General features: G+C 41.3%; 1 non-coding gene across 1 annotated transcript; it reads right to left on the bottom strand.

Annotated features, from left to right (window-relative positions):
- Window positions 1-18,270: 18,270 nt before the first annotated feature.
- LOC142441892 (U4 spliceosomal RNA) lies at window positions 18,271-18,407 on the bottom strand. The gene has a single exon (XR_012783180.1). It is a non-coding gene; the product is annotated as a U4 spliceosomal RNA (small nuclear RNA).
- Window positions 18,408-19,145: the final 738 nt, after the last annotated feature.

The following is a 19,145-nucleotide window of genomic DNA, read 5'->3' as shown; positions in this document are numbered from 1 at the left end:
TGACATTTCCCGGAATATCATTTGTCAGTATCAACATGAAAGTTTCCCTACTCATTTCCCGCCTCCCTCCCACCAAGTTACTGCTGACTTGACACTGCAAAACTTGCTTTGCTCCGTCTCCAGTTGTTACTGTTTGAGGCTTTGCATTGGCGTTGAAAGTGTCAGCAGTTTGCCTTCACTTTGACTTTGATTATTTGAATTTCAACTTGCCTTTAGGGAGAAAAATACGGATGCATATTACTCATCATTTCACATCTGTTGCAGTTTAAAGGACTCACTTGCCAAGAATTTTATGAAGCATCACTTAGAATGATTCAGGAAATGATTAGTCAATATCTCTTATGCTCCAAGGGAAAGAAACCCTTGCGGTCCATCTTGCTGTAGTGCTTTTTGGTGTTTCCTCCAGATATAGGCATGCTTTTCCTAAATGTTCACCAAATAATTTCTTACAACTGATAAAGGCGCGGAGGAAAATAGCTCAGTACCTTAAGCAGGGCACTCAAGCATACGATAAGGTACAACAGAGCAAACAGGCCTTACGGTTGATCATTTGAAATAAACAAGAGCGGATTTTATTCTCTTCTGATCATCTACCAAACGAGTGTGAATTCCAAAGTGGTATGCTGTCGATATGTGTCAGTTTTCTCCTGTGGAATATGAAATTTGTAATCTGACACTCTAAACTGGCAATGATTTTTATTTTGCTGTCGTAAAAATAATTTGAACTGCAAATAGTTCCCATATTATTGTTGTAATTTTTACATGCAATTGTAATTTATATGCAATTGTAATATGTATAATTCTCAAATGCATTAGACCATAAAAATGCCATGGAACTGATTTCTATGTTCTGTAATTTAAGGCATGGATAAAACCAATACTTCAAGAAGCTTGCTTTTTTAAAGCTTATTCTTATATGTCTCTAAAGATCTTAATAACCTGTGTCTTTTGGTGATGGAGTCTTGGTAGTGCTATGGTTAAGTGGCTGTATCGGAGAAAAAGGTAAAGTTTACATCCCTAGAAACTCTATTTTGTTTCTAGTAAAGCTTATGGGCTTAGAAACCAGTGTACCTCAGTCTTGTCCTGTTGGTTGCTATGAGTTGGAATTAACGTGACAGCATTGGGTTGGCTGTTGGTGAGCATTTATTACTACTTCTTTGAACTTGTGGTAAACCTTCTTCATTACAAATTATCTATGTTTTGATTCTTGAAGATTTACTTTGGTTTTTATCTTCTAAAAAGCTTAATACTATTAAGTCAATTCTGACCCATAGTGACCCCACAGGGCAAGGTACAACTGCCATGTGAGTTTCCCAGACTATAATTCTTTTTTTTTAAATCATTTTATTGAGGGTTCATACAATTCTTACCACATCCATTGTGTCAAGCACATTTTTACATTTGTTGACATCATTCTCAAAACATTTGCTTTCTACCTGAGCCCTTGGTATAAGCTCCCCATTTTCCCCCTCCATTCCTGACCCCCCTCCCTCACTAGCACTTTATAATTTATAAATTATTGTTATTTTTTCATGTCTTACACTGTCCCAACATCTCCCTTCACCCACTTTTCTGTTGTCTGTCTCCCAGAGAGGGGGTTATATGTAGCTCATTCTGATTGGTTCCTCCTTTCTCCCCCACCTTTCCCTTCCCCTCCTGGTATGGCTACTCTCATTATTGGTCCTGAGGGGTTAGCTGACCAGACTATAACTCTTTATGGGAGTAGAAAGCCCCATCTTTCTGCCGAGGAGTGCCTGGTGTATTCAAACCGGTAACCTTGTGGTTAGCAGCCCAACACATAATCACTATGCTACCAAAGCCCTTTTTGGTTTGTACCTTCGACCTATGCTATTTTAACATCACTGTTTTCAGTACCTCTGAGTCAGTTCCAACTCCTATCAACCCTGTATACAACAGCATGAGACTCTGCTAGGACCTGGGCCACCCTCACAACTGGATTGCTTGAACCCTTGTGGCAATCAGGGTACCGCCCCATCTCGCTGAGGGCCATCTTCTTTATCACTGACGCTGCTTCACCAAGTGTAATGTCCCCTCCAGAGAGTATTCCTTCTTGATAGCATATCTGAAGTATGATAGAGGAAGTCTTATCCTCACGTCCATAAAGCAATTAAATTGTGCTGTTCCCAAGACAAATGTGTTTTCCTGGAAGGCCATGGTACAGTCAAATTCTTCACAAACAGCCCAGCAATGCATCAATTCTCTGGTCACAATGCACAACTTAGTGATGTTGGTCATTTTAGATGCCATAACAAATCACATGACCCTCAGATATTTATTAAAAATTCACAAATTTCATCTAAAACCTACTTAAAACTTAATCCTTTTGGAAATACTATATATGAAATTGGATTTTTAAAATTAGGAAGAATATCATATTTGATCTATCCACTGTAATTGATTTCATTCTTTTGTGTGTGTGTGTGTGTTAATATCTTTTTTTTCATGACGATCACTACCCCGTCCACCACTACAACCACCTCCTAATACCAAAATCACCACTACCACCACCAAACTCTCACCATTACAAACACCTCACTACCATGCCCTTTAAACTTGGGGGCGGGGAGAAGCAACCTCTTCTTCCTCTCTTGAGATCCCGCTCTAATGGAACTTGGAAGATTTGGGGCTTCAGCCTTCTCTGAGTTCCAGCTAGCACTTTTTCTTAACTACAAAATTGCATCTAGCTCTTTGCATGATATTCGTGCCTACCCTTTCTAGTACCTCATAGTGTCTATTGGACCCCAAATTCCTGGCTGAAAGGAAATCTTTAGGGCGTGTCTGACCACAAATCTCAGAGCAATGAGGTTTAAGAAAGAAATGTGTATGAATCAGTGGCACAAAGAACTCCGTGTGGATGCTTCTCCCCAAACTACAGCCTGGAAATGTCAAGACGTACCCATGTTGCCCCTGAGCAGACTGTAGTCTGACTGCTTTTAGACTCTTTCCAACTCTCCCACTTTCACTCAACTCACTTTTGGATGAACTCAAAGAGTGCTTGCTCAATACCATGATCACAAGAACACTGGGGAGGTAACCAATTGGGAGGGCATGCTCACACTACATTAAAAGGCCCCCAGAGGAAATGAGGTCTGAAATCTGGGTAAGGAGAGAGGAAAGGAGCACTTCATGATGAGGAAACAGGTCTTTTGGAGTTTGACAGACACCAACCTGTTCGCACTCACCCTTTGCCCTTTCAGTTTCCTCTGCTTGGAATGCTTTGTTCCCAGATCTGACAAGGATGACTTCTTGTCATTGTGGCCTCGGTTCAGATGTCACATCCACAGCGAAACCCTCGACAACTGCTCAATCTTAAAAGTGCCCAGGCCTTCTCGCACATGGTGCTTCTCAAACATAAATGCATAGGAATAACAAGGGATCTCGTTAAAAGGCAGTGAGGAAGTTAGTTTATTGTGCCAACCTGGCTGATAAACACATGTGGGTTAATTGAAGGGCGGAGGGACCAATGGCTTGGTGAGCCTTGCCTTTCTAGTTCTCAGGTCTCTTGCTTTGTGATGGTCTGACCAGGGTGCAGCTGCCTTAGCCAGTTCCCTGCTTCAGCTGGCAAGTCTCACTTCCTGCAAGAATGTTAATATCTTATTACACAATCTTTTGGTGCAAAGATTGGGAGCTGAAAAATTGTATTGTATTGAAAATGTGCTTGGTTCCCCCTCAGGTGGAACCCCACTTCTCTGCTTCGAATGTACCTATCCAAATTCAAACACATAAATGTTACAGCAGCAGGGAAAAGAGAAAACCTGGAGAAGGCAGTCTGTCCTCTGATGTAGACAGCTGAAGTCCTGAGCAGGAGCTTCTGTGACACGTTTACATCTCCTGTCCTCCTTTTTTTCCCAAGAGGGGTCTGCAGTTGCTGTTGTGCCTGCTTTCCTGAAGGCTGCTCTGTGGCCTGGGTAAAGGCGTTTGGGACACTGGGCACAGGTGCCTGGCCCAAGGTGTCACGCCCTCATCACTGCTCACAGGTGAATATGAGGCACGTGGATGCTCTAGTTTTCCACTGGGCCACACAGTTGATTTGGATTTTGAATTCTCAGTATCTGGGCAAAAGAAAGGAAGGGAGAGATTTTGATTGAACTTTTTGGGGTTTTATTAAAGGCACCCTAACAAGACTCAGACACATGGGTTTCTCAGAGAATTTATCTGAAGCCATCTGCTGATAGTAGAAACTTGTCTAAACTTACTCTGTTTGAATTAAGTCTGTGCATGTATGAACTAGAACCTAGGGCTAATATTTTTCTTACATTTATCTTACATATATATGTAAACTCTGTATGCTTGTGTATTTCTTCCCAGCTTTTATTTCAGCTGTTGTTATTTGTCTTAGGTTGGTTATTTGGAGAAGCAAAATCACTCCTCACTCACTGCCATTGAGTGCGCTGTGACTGAAATGATCCTATAGGATAGAGTAAACCTGTCCATGTGATTTTGTTGGAGGGAGTGCATGAGGTAGTTAGTTTATTGTGCCAATCTGGCCAATAAACACATGTGGGGTTAATTGAAGGATATAGAGATAAATGGCTCAGTGAGCCCGGCCTTTCTAGTTCTCAGGTCTCTTCCGTTGTGATGGTAGGGCCAGAGTGCAACTGCCTTAGACAGTCCCCTGCTTCAGCTGGCAAGGCTCACTTTCTGCAAGACATCTCTGAGGAGAAGCCACGTGGACCTACCCCGATGCAGCTTGGGTGCTGGGGCAGCCGTTTGGAGAACCCTGGCAGTGCTGAGAGGCTTACACGCTCACTTATTTGGCTTTCCTCCTGCAGTCGGTGTCATTGCATCTGTTTTGTGAGATGGAGGAGAACTTTGTGGATTGGTGTCAGACATATGGGCTAATGTTGGACTTGTGGGCTTGGGCAGCCCTGGGTTGGGATGCTTTCTTGATGTGCACTTACCCTTTATATAAAACTAACTCTTATATATGAGTTTCTGTGGATTTCTTTTTCTAAAGTACCCACACTAAGACAGTACATTTCTATGGGAGCAGGAAGACTCTCCTTTCTCCCCTGGCGTAGCGGGTGGGTGCTAACTTACTGCATATCTATATATCTATGTTGTTGCTGTAGTCAGTTCCGCTTGCTATTGACCGTATGTACAACCGAAGGAAACATGGTATGATCCTGCACCATCGTCCCAATTGTCCTTAGGTTTGAGCCTCTGATGCAGTCATTAGTCTGTCCATCTTGTCAAGAGTCTTCCTCTTTCCCTCTGCCCTTCTGCTTTGCCAGGCAATATGCCCTTTCCAGGGATTGCTTTGTCCTAACAACATGTCCAAAGTGTATGAGATGAAGTCTTGCCATTCTTTCATCCACGCAGGGTTCTGGGTGTACTTCTTTCAAGATGGGATCTGTTTCTTCTTTGAGCAGCCCACGGTACTTTCAATGTTCTTCACCAGCCCATCAGTCAACTGTGCCAGTTCTTCTGTCTTCCTGATACACTGTGCCGCTTGCATATGCACAGGGGGCAATTGAAAATACTGTGATTTGTTTCAGGAGTCCCTCAGAGTGACAGCCTTGCTCTTCAACACTTTAAAGAGGTCTTGTACAGCAGATTCAAACAATGAAATGTGTTTTTGATTGCTTCATTGCTTCTTCCACGAGCACCGATGGTGGATCCAAGCAAGAAGAAATCCTAGGAAACTTCTATCTTTTTTCCATTTATCGTGTTACCTATTTGTCAAGTTGTGGAGACTTCAGTTTTCTCTACATGGAACTATAATCCATTTCAATGATTACAATTCTTGATCTTTATAAGTAAATGCTTCAAATTCTCCTAACTTTCAGCCAGCAAGCTTGTGTCATCTGCTAATTGTAGGTTATCAATATGTTCCTACAATCCTGATACAACATTTTTCTTTATATAGTCCAGCTTCCTTGATTATTTGCTCAGCATACAGACTGACCATATTGTGACAGACTACCACTCCGATGCACACATTCCTTGATTTTAAACCATGTCGAGTCCCTTTTGCTAGTGACTGTGTGTTCTTTCTATCTTCATTTGATATTTCCTGCACCATTCAATACTTGCCCATAGAATCTCTCAATATGGAAATTTAAGGCTTGAATAGTCCCTTATTCTGTTCACACAATTGGCTCTTGATCCATATACAGTTCCTGCATCAGCACAATGAAGAGTTCTGGACTTCTCATTCTTCTCAAGGCTGTCCATAGTTAATTATGATCCACATAGTCCAATGCCTTTGCATAGTCGGTGAAACACAAGTAAACACCATTCTGGGATTTTCTGTGTTCCACCAAGATCCATCTGATATTAGCAATGATATTCCTTGCTCCACATCCTCTTCTGAATCTGGCTTGAACCTCTGGCAACTCCCTGTCAATGTACTGCTATAACCATTGTTGGATGATCTTCAGCAAAATTTTACCTGTACGAGATATCAATGATATTATTCTATATTTTGATGATTCTTTTGGATTGCTTTTCTTTCGAATGGTTGCAAATATGGAGCTCTTCCTGTCAGTTGGCCAAGTGTCAGTTAGCCAAGTGGTTCCCTTCCAAGTCCTGGCAGGGAGTGCTTCCAGTGTTTCATCCGCTTGTCAGAACATTTAAATTCTTCCTTCAGCACCAGTGGTCCTTGCTTATATGCTACCCCCTGAAATTTTTGGCACAGTGACTCTGTGCATTCTTTTTATCTTCATTTGATGCTTTCAGCATCATTCCATATTTTGCCCATAGAATCTTTCAATATGGCAATTTTAGGCTGGAACTTTTTTCTTGATTTCTTTCCATTTAAGATATGCTGAATTGGCTGAATCACCTTTTTGGTGATCTAACTCTAGATCTTTGCACATTCCGTTATAATGTTTTGTTTTGGCATTTCAAGCTGTCCTTTGACATTTTCTGTTCAGTTATTTGACTTTATCTTATCTACTATTTGTCTTAGCTCTTCTATGATTAAGAGCACACTTCAGAGTCTTCTACATCTACTTGGATCTTTTCTTTCTATTCTATCTCTTTAATGACCTTGTGCTTTTTTCATAGATGATGTTATTGATGTCATTCTACATCGCATCAAGCCTTGTATCCTTAGTATTCAGTGTCAAATCTGTTATTGAGATATTCTTGAAATTCAGGTGGGATAGACTCAAGGTCATATGTTGGCTCTTGTGGATTTGCTTAAATTTTCTTCATCCTGAACGTATGTGATGAGCAATTGATGGTCTGTGGTGCTAGTGAGTTTTTTTCATCTTCCCACAGATGTGTTCAATTTGATTTCTGGTTTATCCATTGAAGACATCCATGTGCATAGTCATCACTTGTGCTGTTGAAAGTATTTGTGATGAAAAAGTTGCTAGTCCTTCAAAATTCTATTATTTGATATAATTTCTATCAGTAAAGCCACATTTTCAACTACTGTTCCTTCTTCTCTGTTAATAACATTGGCATTCCAATGGCCAATAAGTATCAATGACTCTTGATTGCATGTTTAATCAGTTTCAAAATAGAATCTTGGTAGAATTCTTCAATTTCTGCATCACTGGCTTCAGTGGTTGATGCATAAATTTGAAATGTAACCATGTTGATTGGATTTCCATGTATGTGGATAGATATTATCCTACCACAGATATCTTGAAATGTTCTTTTTGACAATGAATGCAATTCATTCTTCTTGGGCATGTATGTTATTCTCACATAGTAAATCATATGCATATGATTATCTGATACAAAATGGCCAATATTAGTCCATTTCAACTCACGAATGCCTAGAATATCCATCTTAATGTGCTCCATTTCATTTTTGATGACATGCAATTTTCTTTGGCTAATATCTCATACATTCCATGTTCTTAAAATTAATGGATTTTTCTCTCTTTCATTTCTTCTCATTTTGAGTCAGTACCCATCAGCAAATGAAGATCCCAAAGACTCTACTCTTGAAGATTTTACAGCAAGCCTTTATTTTGAATCATTATGGTTGACTCAATTTTGAGATGGCAGTTCTTCCTCAGTCACTTTTTGAGTACCTTCCAACCTGAAGGCTCCTCTTTTGGCACTATATCTGACAATATCCTTCTGCTGCTTATGAGGTATCTGACAATGATTCACTGCTATCCATAATGTTTTCAGTGGCTAATTCCTATGAAATGGACAACCTAATGTTTCTTGTAGTCTATTCGTAGTCTGGAAGCTCTGCTGAAACCTACTTACTTTGGTTGACCCTGCAGGGATTTGAAATACCAGTGGTATAGTGTCTAGAATACAAGCAGTGTATAGAAGCTACCACAGAATGAAGTACTGACAGATGAATTTGTGAACAGCAGATCAGTCTTATGACTAGAACGACAAATGATTCCAAGTTTGGCATATCAAATAGCAAGTCTATAATAACTCAGGATTGGTGGGAAATATGGAAGACAATTTGCACAAGTCTAAAGAACCAAACAGGGGTCCTCAAACTTTTTTTTTGTTTTAAATTTAAACATTTTATTAGGGGCTCATACAACTCATCACAACCCATGCATATACATACATCAATTGTATAAAGCACGTCTGTACATTCTTTGCCCTAATCATTTTCCTTTCTTTTCTTTTCTTTTTTCACATTTTATTAGGGACTCATACAACTCTTATCACAACCCATGCATATACATACATCAATTGTATAAAGCACATCCGTACATTCTTTGCCCTAATCACTCAAACTTTTTAAACAGTGCCAGTTCACTGTCCCTCAGACCTCTTGTAAGGCCAGACTATAGTTTAAAAAACACCACTATGAACAAATTCCTACGCACACCGCGCATATCTTATTTTGAAGTAAAAAAACAAATGGGCAGAAATAGCTGGTGGCCGGAGAACTGTCCTCAGGGGGCTGCATGTGGCCCGCGGGCATAGTTTGAGGATGCCTGCATCAAAAGGCAATCAAACCTTATCACTTAACTGCATCTACTCTGCAACACGAGGGGATTGACGCATTGTTGCATTACACCTTAACCTTCTGCCATTATGGATGCGTACAAGTGACTGTGATTACACTGTTAGAGTCAGTCATGGGAAGTACTGAGTGTTAACTGTTAATTCGCTGCGAATCCTGACCCAGATACATTGATATAAACCCTTAACTATCACAACGTTGTTGAAAATATATAATACAAATACAATTTAGTGATATGCACATGAAAGTTGGACATTGAATCAGGAAGGCCAAAGGAGAATTGATGCATTTGAACTAGGGGGTTGGGGAAGAATATTGAAAGTACCATGGACTTCCAAAGTTACAAAACTCTGTCTGGGAAAAATTACAGCCAGAATACTCCTTAGAGGCAAGGATGGTGAGACTTTGTCCCAAGCGTGTTGGGCATGTTATCAAGAGAGACCAATCCCTGGAGAAGAACACCATGCTTGGTAACAAAGAGGGGCAGCAAAAAAGAGGGAAGCCCTCAACAAGACGGACGGATGCAATGGCTGCAGCAACGGACTCCGAACTGAGAACAATTGTCAGGATGGCACGGGAGTGGACAGTGTTTCATACATGGGCCACTAGGAGTGGGACTGATTCAATGGCACCCATGAACAACACTGGCTAGATTTCTCTGAAGCACTTCCACAACCCCCAGTATCCATTAGTTTTCGGTCAATTTTTTGTAACCTGAATTCTTGAAAATTCCTTTGCTAGGTATAATTTCATTAGCTTACACCTTTGCTCTTAATAATCTTAGACTAGTTATTCCACTCACATCTACCTAAATTGTTGCTGTGAAACATTTTTATTAGAATGTATTTTTTTCTCTTGAATTTCTCTTAGTATTTATTACTTTTTAAGGCATCTTTAAAATTTCAAATTCCCCATTTCATTTTCAATTTCTCACATAGATACTAGAATTTAGGGGAACAAATTCATATAGGTATATGGATAGATAGATTCATACATAGATGAGTACGCAGAGATGCCATCATTGAATCTAACTCTTGAAAATGAAATGTTGGCTAACTTGTACCATTTTCATGATTCCTGGATTGTCTGAATCCATTGTCGTGGGGATTGTAGCTTTCTGTTTAATTGTGAGTTTCTGACAAGGTTGCTGTTTTCCTCCAGCAACTTCGCCACCTGATGACACATCAAAAGCAAAGGAGTCAATCACGGGTGTTCCTGGCAAGTCACTATAGTACAATAAATTAAGAGAGTTTTTGTAATTTCTATGAAAATTGTACATATTACATGTACATTCTATCAAAGTCTTTCTTTTAGTTTTTATTTCTTGGCATATTTTTTCTTTCCCTTCTCATTCTTTCCCTCATCTAATTGCCAAGATTTTTAAATTCTAAGTTTATTTTCTATTCGGTGTTATTTTACTTACTTTTAGCTTTTTGGAAATAGTAGGTCATGGTGAAGAAGGAGCAACATGGTGCCTGGGTAACACACGCTGCAGGGGCTCCACCGAAGTCAACGCACGAGAGCCACTTAGAGGGATACGCCCCTCTTCCAGGTCACAAGAGTAGCATCACAAATATAGGAAGACGGGTTCACTAGCGTTTAAGGAGCTGTAGGCTTTGGGCTAACCCGGGCAGCTACTGGCTCAGAGATTTGCTTTGCCTTGCCACAGTTGCGGCCGGCCGGCTCGCGTCCGTTGCTCTGCTTCACACCACCGCAGCTGCGGCTGGCTCGGGGCTGTGTTTAAACCCCGTCACTCCCTGGGATGGTTCCTTAGGGGCTTTGACTTTTTTTTCTTTTTCCTTTTTCTTCTTTTTTCCACCACACCCACGACTGACTCAGGGGCTTTGTTTTAACTCTGCAACCCTTGCTACTGGCTCGGGGTTTATTTAGAGTTTTCTTTTCTTTTCTTTTTTCCCACCACACCCATATTCTGGAGGGCTCCCCGCCACAGCGGGCACCTCCGCCCTCCCTCCGGAGCCTTGCCACAGTGGCTGCCCATGCGATTGACCTGTGTAGTTCCACCCTTTTGGTCCACAAACATCCCATGTGCATCCTTTTAGAGGGCCACCCAAAGTGCCCTCCAAAGACCAGAATACTGGTTTGCTAGGGAGAGTGAAACCCCAGTGGGCTAGAGCTATAGCCCGAACACCAGCGCAGTTGGCTACAGGCAGTCCACCGAAGAACTCGTACAAACCTCCCAAAGCGAGAACCCAGGGCTCTTCGACTCTCCGGAGAATGGTACTGAGCTCTTCCAAAATGACACCGCAAGACCCAAAGCATGCTAGATCACCACGGGAGCTGACAGGAATTCAGGGTGGGAGAGTTTGGCATGATACTATTCCAGAATGCGATGTTTGCTTCGAGCAAGCAGCCTGCGTTAGGGCTCATACTGCACATGCTGCGTTACTGCGTGCGCTGCATCACTCTATCCGCTTCCTTACCGCGTGCACACACAGCAATGTGCATGGTTTGCGGCCGAATGCACGCTGATGATATTCCAGAATGTGGTGCCATGACTGTGCTCAGACAGCAAGCAGCCTGTGTGAGGGCTCATGATATCCACGCTGCATTGTGTGCGCACTGTTACTGCATGAGTTGCGTAACTGCATACGCGGTGTTACCACACATACCAGGGACGTGCTAACACAACACATGCGGTGACACATAGTCAACGATGGGTCAAGATAGGGATTAATAAGAAAAGAAAAAATAAAATATAGCAGACTAAGCACTCACTGTAAGTAAACGTACTGTATATCCAGGATCGGAGAAACACCGGTACTTGTATTCAGCCGTGCTTGGGCGGAGCAAGGGGGAGTGACCAAGCACCGGTAAGACTGTAAAGGCTACGTCATTGGTCACAGCTCCGGAGACGAGCGGGAGAAGAAGAGGTCCACATCCGACATTCATCTGACAAGGATGCGGTGTGCCCCAGGGACCAGCACACAGAAGCAGGCAGGCTGTTGTCCAGGACAACACGGACAACACGCAGGAGGAAAGAAGAGCGGTGACATCTGCAGTCACTGGACCACCCACAGAGGCTGCAGGCACCTGCAGGTGAGCGGGAGAGACCGGAAACCACCGCACTGCACTGGACAACAGGGGAGTGGGATCCTCACTCGAGTATAAGCCAAGGGGGGCTTCATCAGCATACAAATGTGCTGAAAGGCTCGGCTTATACACAAGTATATATGGCAGCTCATTGAGCAGGTGGGCAAAAGACCTGACCCAAAGTTTCACAGGGGCGGAAATCCAAATGGCCAAAAAACATGTGAGAATATGTTCCTGATCATTAGCCACAAGGGAAATGCAAATTAAAACAACTGTGAGATATTACCTAACACCCCAAAAGATAGCCCTATTTAAAAAATCAGAAGACAACAAGTGCTGGAGGGGGTGTGGTGAGACAGGAATGCTCATCCACTGCTGGTGGTCCTGGAGGCATTTGCAGCTACGATGGAATTCGATCTGGCGATATCTAAAACAAATGGAAATCAAGCTACAACATGCTCCAGCAATCCCCTACTGGGCATATACCCAGAAGACGTAAGAAGCAGACCAAGGCCAGACATCTGTGCTTCGGTGTTCATTGTGAAGCGGCTCACAACCACAAAGAATTGGAAACAATCTAAATGCCCATCGACTGTTGAATGGATTAAAACAAACACCTTGTAGGTACATACAATTGAGTACTTTCCAGGTCTAAAAAGCAGTGATGAACCCATGAAACAAATTTTCTCATGGGAAGGGTTGGAGGAAATTGTACTAGGCAAAATTAGCTAAGCACAAAGGGACAGCAAAGTGCAACATGGGTGCACTGAGGTAAGCTGAAAACGCATAATGGGCATAGAGGATCAGCTACTTCATGCTTAATTTCCTAGTCCAGTTCCTGGCACTATGGTAGGGCCAGACCCAAGCAGGGATGCATAGGGCATCCAATTTAAAAGGAGAGGGGAACAAAGTAAAAGTTGAGGTGGTGGGGAAACAGGACACTAATCCACCACCGGGAGGCATTGTTTATGTCTCCACAGGAAAGGGAGAGAGGGAGCAGCCCTCTTTGTGGTGCCCCATGTCTTGAGGGCAACATACTTGCAGGGAGCAGGGAGCTAACAGAGGGAACTGCAGGGTTGGCTCTAAGCTGAGCTATGTTGGCTCCTCCCCGGAAGAATGTACTACAGAGGACAACACTGAAAATGTAAGTCCAGCGATAATGGCAGGTCTGTTTAGACCACATGGGAGCAAACTAAGAGGAAAGAGAGAGAGAGAGAGAGAGAGAGAGAGAGAGAGAGAGAGAGAGAGAGAGAGAGAGAGAGAGAGAATGAATCATCTTGGCCCACCAAGGCAACAGACATCCCTGCTTGGAGCAGCCAAGGCACAGAGAGGACCAAAGGGCTGGCCCCACCACGAGACACGACATCCCCTCACTGAAACACAGCCTTGACAACACAGTGAAGAGAGTGTTCCCGGTATGAACTTTCCTTTCAGGGGAAAGGGAATGGGAGCCAACACACTCAGGGGCAAGGGAACAGTAAGGGATCTAAAATTGATGGTGAGGAGAGGGTAGAATGTTTGGTGGGCTTTGATCAAGTGCATTGTATCTGAGAGGAATTACTGAGAGCTGATAGTGGGACAGGAGAAAAGTAAACAGAAATAGGAGAAAGAACTAGGAGGCAAAAGCTATTTATAGAGGAATAAATATATACATACATATAAATATATTAATTTATAACGATGGGGCATAGATCTATGTACATATATTTTTTGGTAAGTAATAAGATAACCGATGGACATTAGTCCTCTATTCAAGTCTTCCCTCAACACAAAAACATTTTCTCCTAATAACCTGGCACTCTGTGATACTCACCCATTCCTGACAAAATGGGTGCATAAGGAAATGTGGTGAAGAAAGCGCATGGTGTCCAGCTATCAAAGGCTATCAAAAGATATAGCATGTAGAGTCTTAAAGCATTGAAGCTAAACAAGTAGCCATCTAGTAGGGAAGTAACTAATCTGGCATGGAAGAATCAAACCAGCCTGTGTGATCCGAGGATTTGACAGGATCAGGTAGCAGGTATCAAGAATCCTCAAGCAAACAATTATATCAATGCAAACGATGGGGGTTGAAGTGGAGATCCAAAGCCCATTTGTAGATGATTGGACATCCCCTCACAGAAGGGTCACACAGAAGGGACAATTCAGCCAGGATACAATATAACACCAACAAAACACACAACAGTCCTCTAGTTCTTGAATGCATTCTGCCCCCACCCCCCTCCCCATTTATAATGACCTTATTTCTACCCTACAAATCCTGCTTTACTGCATTGTGTACATTGCTACAGATAAGAGCTCTCTACAAATGGAGTCCAGGACAGATGACCCCTCAGGAACAGTAGTGGCAGTAGCAACCCCATGAGGGGAGAAGGGAACAGATTACATGATGGAAATATATCCATTCCCTGCCCCTTCACCAAAGGAGACACATAACAGAAATGTGCATGAAGGGAGACAGTGGATGGTATAAGATATGAAAATAGCAATAGTAATATATAATTGATGAATCATTCAGAGGGTGGGTAATTTAGGGAGGGGAGAAAAGCGGAGCTGGTATCAAGGGCTCTAGTAGAAAGAAACTGCTTTTGAAATTATGATGACCTACATATGTACAAATGTGCTTGATACAATTGATCTATCAATTGTTATAAGATTGGTAAGAGTCCACAGTAAAATGATTAATAAAAATAAATAAATTAGGTGCTCAAACATAAAAAGAAAGAAAGAAATAGTAGTCATATTTCTCATGTGGTTGTGGGATCAACTTTCTGCTGGGCATTTATTGCCTGTTGTTGGATGTTGTCATTAATGTTGGCTTTGACTCAAGCTGACCTTGTGTATAACAAAAAAGTTAAAACACTTCTTAATTCTTAACTATCTTCATTGTCAATAGACAGGCTACTCTGATCATTTCTTTTTAGCTTTAAAACTTTGTATGGGATTTGACATCAATCTTTTTGTTGCTGTTTTATGTTGCTCACTTTCATGTAAAATTATTTTCCTTGAGCTTCTAAAAGTTAAGGTTATGGATTTTCCTAAGTTCACAGGTTTATTTTTTGTTGCTCTCCTAAATTATTAAGAAATATAGTGAGGAAATAGTATGGGGTATATCCAATCTTCTGTGGCTACACAAAGGAGGGGGAGAATCCAACTTCATATCGGCCCAAGAATGATTTCTATGAGCCAGAAATCAGACTGCCTCCACCTCTACCCCTTCTTTAATCTGTTCTGACACCAACTGTCCTCAAGGGCACTCTACCATTCTTCTGGACTCAGTAATCCATTGAAATGGCCACACACCTCTCACAGATAATATTCACTATTATAAAGTTTATTAGAGAAGGTAAGGATATGGTTTATTTTCCTTCTTTGTCCACCATACCTCCTCTCCCCCAGGCTGTGAGGCAAACCTCTCTCTGATCTTTACCTCTTAGTTATAGAATCTTGCTCTCTGCCCTATTTAGACAAAACCCCTTTGGTATTGATTAAATGCCGAAAGAGCATCCTACTCTGCAAAACAGTCTCCTGCCCTAAATACCTAGCTTTACTCATTTGTGGGCCAGGGACCTAGCACTCTGACTCGTGGTCTCCACACTGCTTCTCTGCTATGTCTCATGGATGGTCTCAGTGCCATCCCTGTTATGTATCCCTGTAGAGGGCACTTCACTCCTCATTCTTCTTTGGTGGTGGTGGGAGTTCTTCTGTTTTGCTTCTGAAATGCCTCATTTTATACCCAATGGAATGGCAAAACCCCCATTACAGTTTCACACATCCTATGTGCAAGGTCCCATCCAGTCATTCAGTGGGAGTTACAACAACTCTTGAGAGAAGAACCACACCAAGTAATTTCATTACACCGCGCATGCTGTCTGGCTTCCTGACATTTTCTGGTTCTGTAGTTCCCTTATCTTTATTCGTTCCCCTGTTTCTTTTGTCTCCAACTTACAGATCCTAAAAGAGAGTTTTGAGTATTAATTTCAAGCACTGACAGGGCATGGTCTGTTGCTGTTTCTTCCTTCCATTGGTTACCCACTGGTCACTGACACTCACCTGCTACTGGGCTACACAAAACTCTTCCAATTATCAATTATTTTTCAATTTTCAGCTGAGTTTTCCTATGAGTCTCTGTTGACTGTTTGAAGTTTCCAAGTTCAGCATCTCCAGTGCTTCTTTGCTTTCTCCTAGAAAGAAGGTATAGTGTTTTAGAAATCCTCTGGTTATCAGACCTTTATTCCTAGCCACTTGTATTTTAGAATTCATGGAGGTAAGTTGTGACCTATTTTTATTGCACATATTTTCATCTGTTTTTGGTTTTACCACCTATTTGTATATGTTTTTAAAGATATATGTTCGAGATATAAGTGTTTTGACATTGTCCCAAATTAACTCTGTTATTGAGGAAATTTTGTATCTCTCTTTCTTTCTTTTTTAAAACAGTTGTTCTCAACCTGTGGGTCACGATACCTTTGGGGATGGATGGCCTTTTCACGGGAGTCACCTAAGAACATTGGAAAACACATTTTTCAATGGTCTTAGGAACTGAGTCACCACTCCTCTATCCGTCGCCAGGCAGGTCCACCCATATGCAGACACACCCACATATAGTGTGATGATATCAGCATGCCAATCCCATCACATAAACCCCGTACAAATACAGGTGTATGTGACATGGTTGGTGCCATAATGGACTTATGCGGACCAGTCACATGTGTAGAGAGCAGATACTGCGTAGAGAGTAGCTACCATGTAGAAAGCAGCTACTGTGTTAAAAGCAGCTATTGTGTTGAAAGCAGCAGTATTGGAGGTAAAACAACACTTCATGAATTATAATTACTGGATAAATGTAAAATCATGCACTGTAAAATCATCAACTACTGAAAATACACACACACACACTATATGGGAACTTAATCTGGATGCTGATTGGTCATTTTATATTCAGCTGTGGTTGAAGTGAATACAACCCCTTTGTGTTAGTAACAGGTATGTAAAACAGCAACAAAGAATGGTATATCATAGGAAACTTCAATGAACTGCATTGACTAAACTATGCCATGTATCATCTTTAGTATTATTAAAGCTATTGTTATATATTACTTTCATTAGCAAACCATCCCAGGACAATAGATTGTGTAGAGAAGAATGTTAAGAAAAGAAAATCTAGTGAGGATTTTTTACAATATGGTTTTACCTCAATAATTACAGCATGAATTGAGAAACCGCAATGAGTTATTTGTTGTGAAATGCTATCAGCTGAAACTATGAAGCCAAACAAACTAAAATGCAATTTTGATAGCAAGCATCCAAGCTTTGCCAGCAATGATACCAACTATTTTAGAAGCAAAGCTGATGGATTCAAGAAAGCCAGACTTGACACTGGTGGCAAGTACCACAAACAAAACACAGCAGCCATTGAAGCTTCCTTTTTAATAGCCAGAGTTATGAAACCTCACACGATTGCTGAGGATTTACTGTTGCCAGCAGCCAAAGACGTTGACTTATGATCGGAGACGAATTTGTTACAAAATTGAATGCAATTTCTGTATCTAATGACACTGTCCACAGAAGAATAAATGTCATGTCTGCTGATATCCTTGATCAGGTAGTCCGGGAAATTAAATCTGCTCTACTTTCAATATTTAGCATTCAGCTTGATGAATACACAGACTTTGCAAACTGTTCACTGGTTTAGTGAGATATAATAATGACGGTAACTTTAGAGAGAAATTTATTTTTTGTGAACCTCTTGAAACAACAACCACTGCACATGATGTATTTGACACAGTTGGTTCATTCTGAAAGAGCATAAGATCTCTTGGGAAAAAGTTGGTGGTGTTTGCACAGAGGGTGCTCCAGCTATGCTAGGATGTCGATCTGGATTTCAATATTTGGTACTGAATGAGACACCAAAATCATCAGAGCTCACTGCATGATTCATCGGAAAATATGAGCAACAAAGATGCTGCCAGAAGAGTTACAAGAAGTATTGAAAAGCGTCATAAGTTCTGTCAATTTTTAAAGGTGAGCACTTTAAACAGTCCACTGTTTTTTGCAGCTGTGCAATGAGTTGGATGCGCTGAGTAATGCTTTGCTATTTCACACTGAAGTGAGATGGTTGTCGAGAGGAAAAGTTTTAAAATGTGTTTTTGAGCTTTGTAATGAACTCGAAACGTTTTTTTGTTGTTGTTGTTTTTTTATTTTTTGTTTTTTACTTGTAACTCAAGAGAGGTACTTTATTTCCACAAAATTTACAAAGAAAATACAACTTACTTTTATACCAGATTACTCAGTCTCCGTGGAGACCAAAAATTGCGAGTGCAGACTAAATTTCAAGTCATCATGGTGGGGTATTGGGAAAAGTTTTCAGTTAGCAATAATCATGACTCAGGTAACCTCATTGGCTACGATATTGCTACTGTGCATGCATGAACTCAAAACGTTTTTTAACCAGACCGCAGTTCGAAGCACTTTTCAGTGATAAAAGTGAACTGCAGAAAATAGCTTACTTGGTTGACATCTTTGCCATCTTGAATGAGTTAAATTTCTCACTGCAAGGACCAAAAGCAACATGCCTCGATTTGTCTAAAAAGATCTGATCATTCCAAATGAAACTTCAGCTTTTGAAAAAAAAATGGATGAAAGTAAAATTTACATGTTGCCTAACTTATCTGCATTCTTTGAGGAACATGACATTGGACCAAATAAAGAGATTACGATGATAATTTCTGTGAAAGAACACTTGCACATGCTTGCAGATGAAATTTCATCATACTTTCCAAATCTATCTGACACCCCATTTGCACTTGCCAGAAGCCCCTTCTCAATCAAAGTTGAAGATGTTCCTGAGACAGCACAAGAGGAGTTCATAGAACTTATTAACAGCGATGCAGTGAGAACGGATTTCTCTACAATGCCAGTAATTCTGGATCAAGTGTTTGCTTCATATCCTGTTCTGTCTGAGACTGTGTTGCACCTTCTTCTTCCATATCCAATCACATGTCTTTGTGAAGCAGGATTTTCCAGCTTGTTGGTTATCAAGTTGAAATACAGAAGTAGACTTGTTGTGGAAGATGATCTTCATTGTGCTCTTGCAAAGACTGCCCCAAAAATTTATGATCTGGTGAGAAGAAGTTATCTCAACCTTCACTCTGACGTTGGCTTTTTA

This window comes from Tenrec ecaudatus, chromosome 2 (genome assembly GCF_050624435.1).
Source record: "Tenrec ecaudatus isolate mTenEca1 chromosome 2, mTenEca1.hap1, whole genome shotgun sequence".
Classification (NCBI taxonomy): Eukaryota; Metazoa; Chordata; class Mammalia; order Afrosoricida; family Tenrecidae; genus Tenrec; species Tenrec ecaudatus.
The sequence above is the reverse complement of the archived record's forward strand: the minus strand, read 5'-3'. Positions and strand labels throughout refer to the sequence as shown.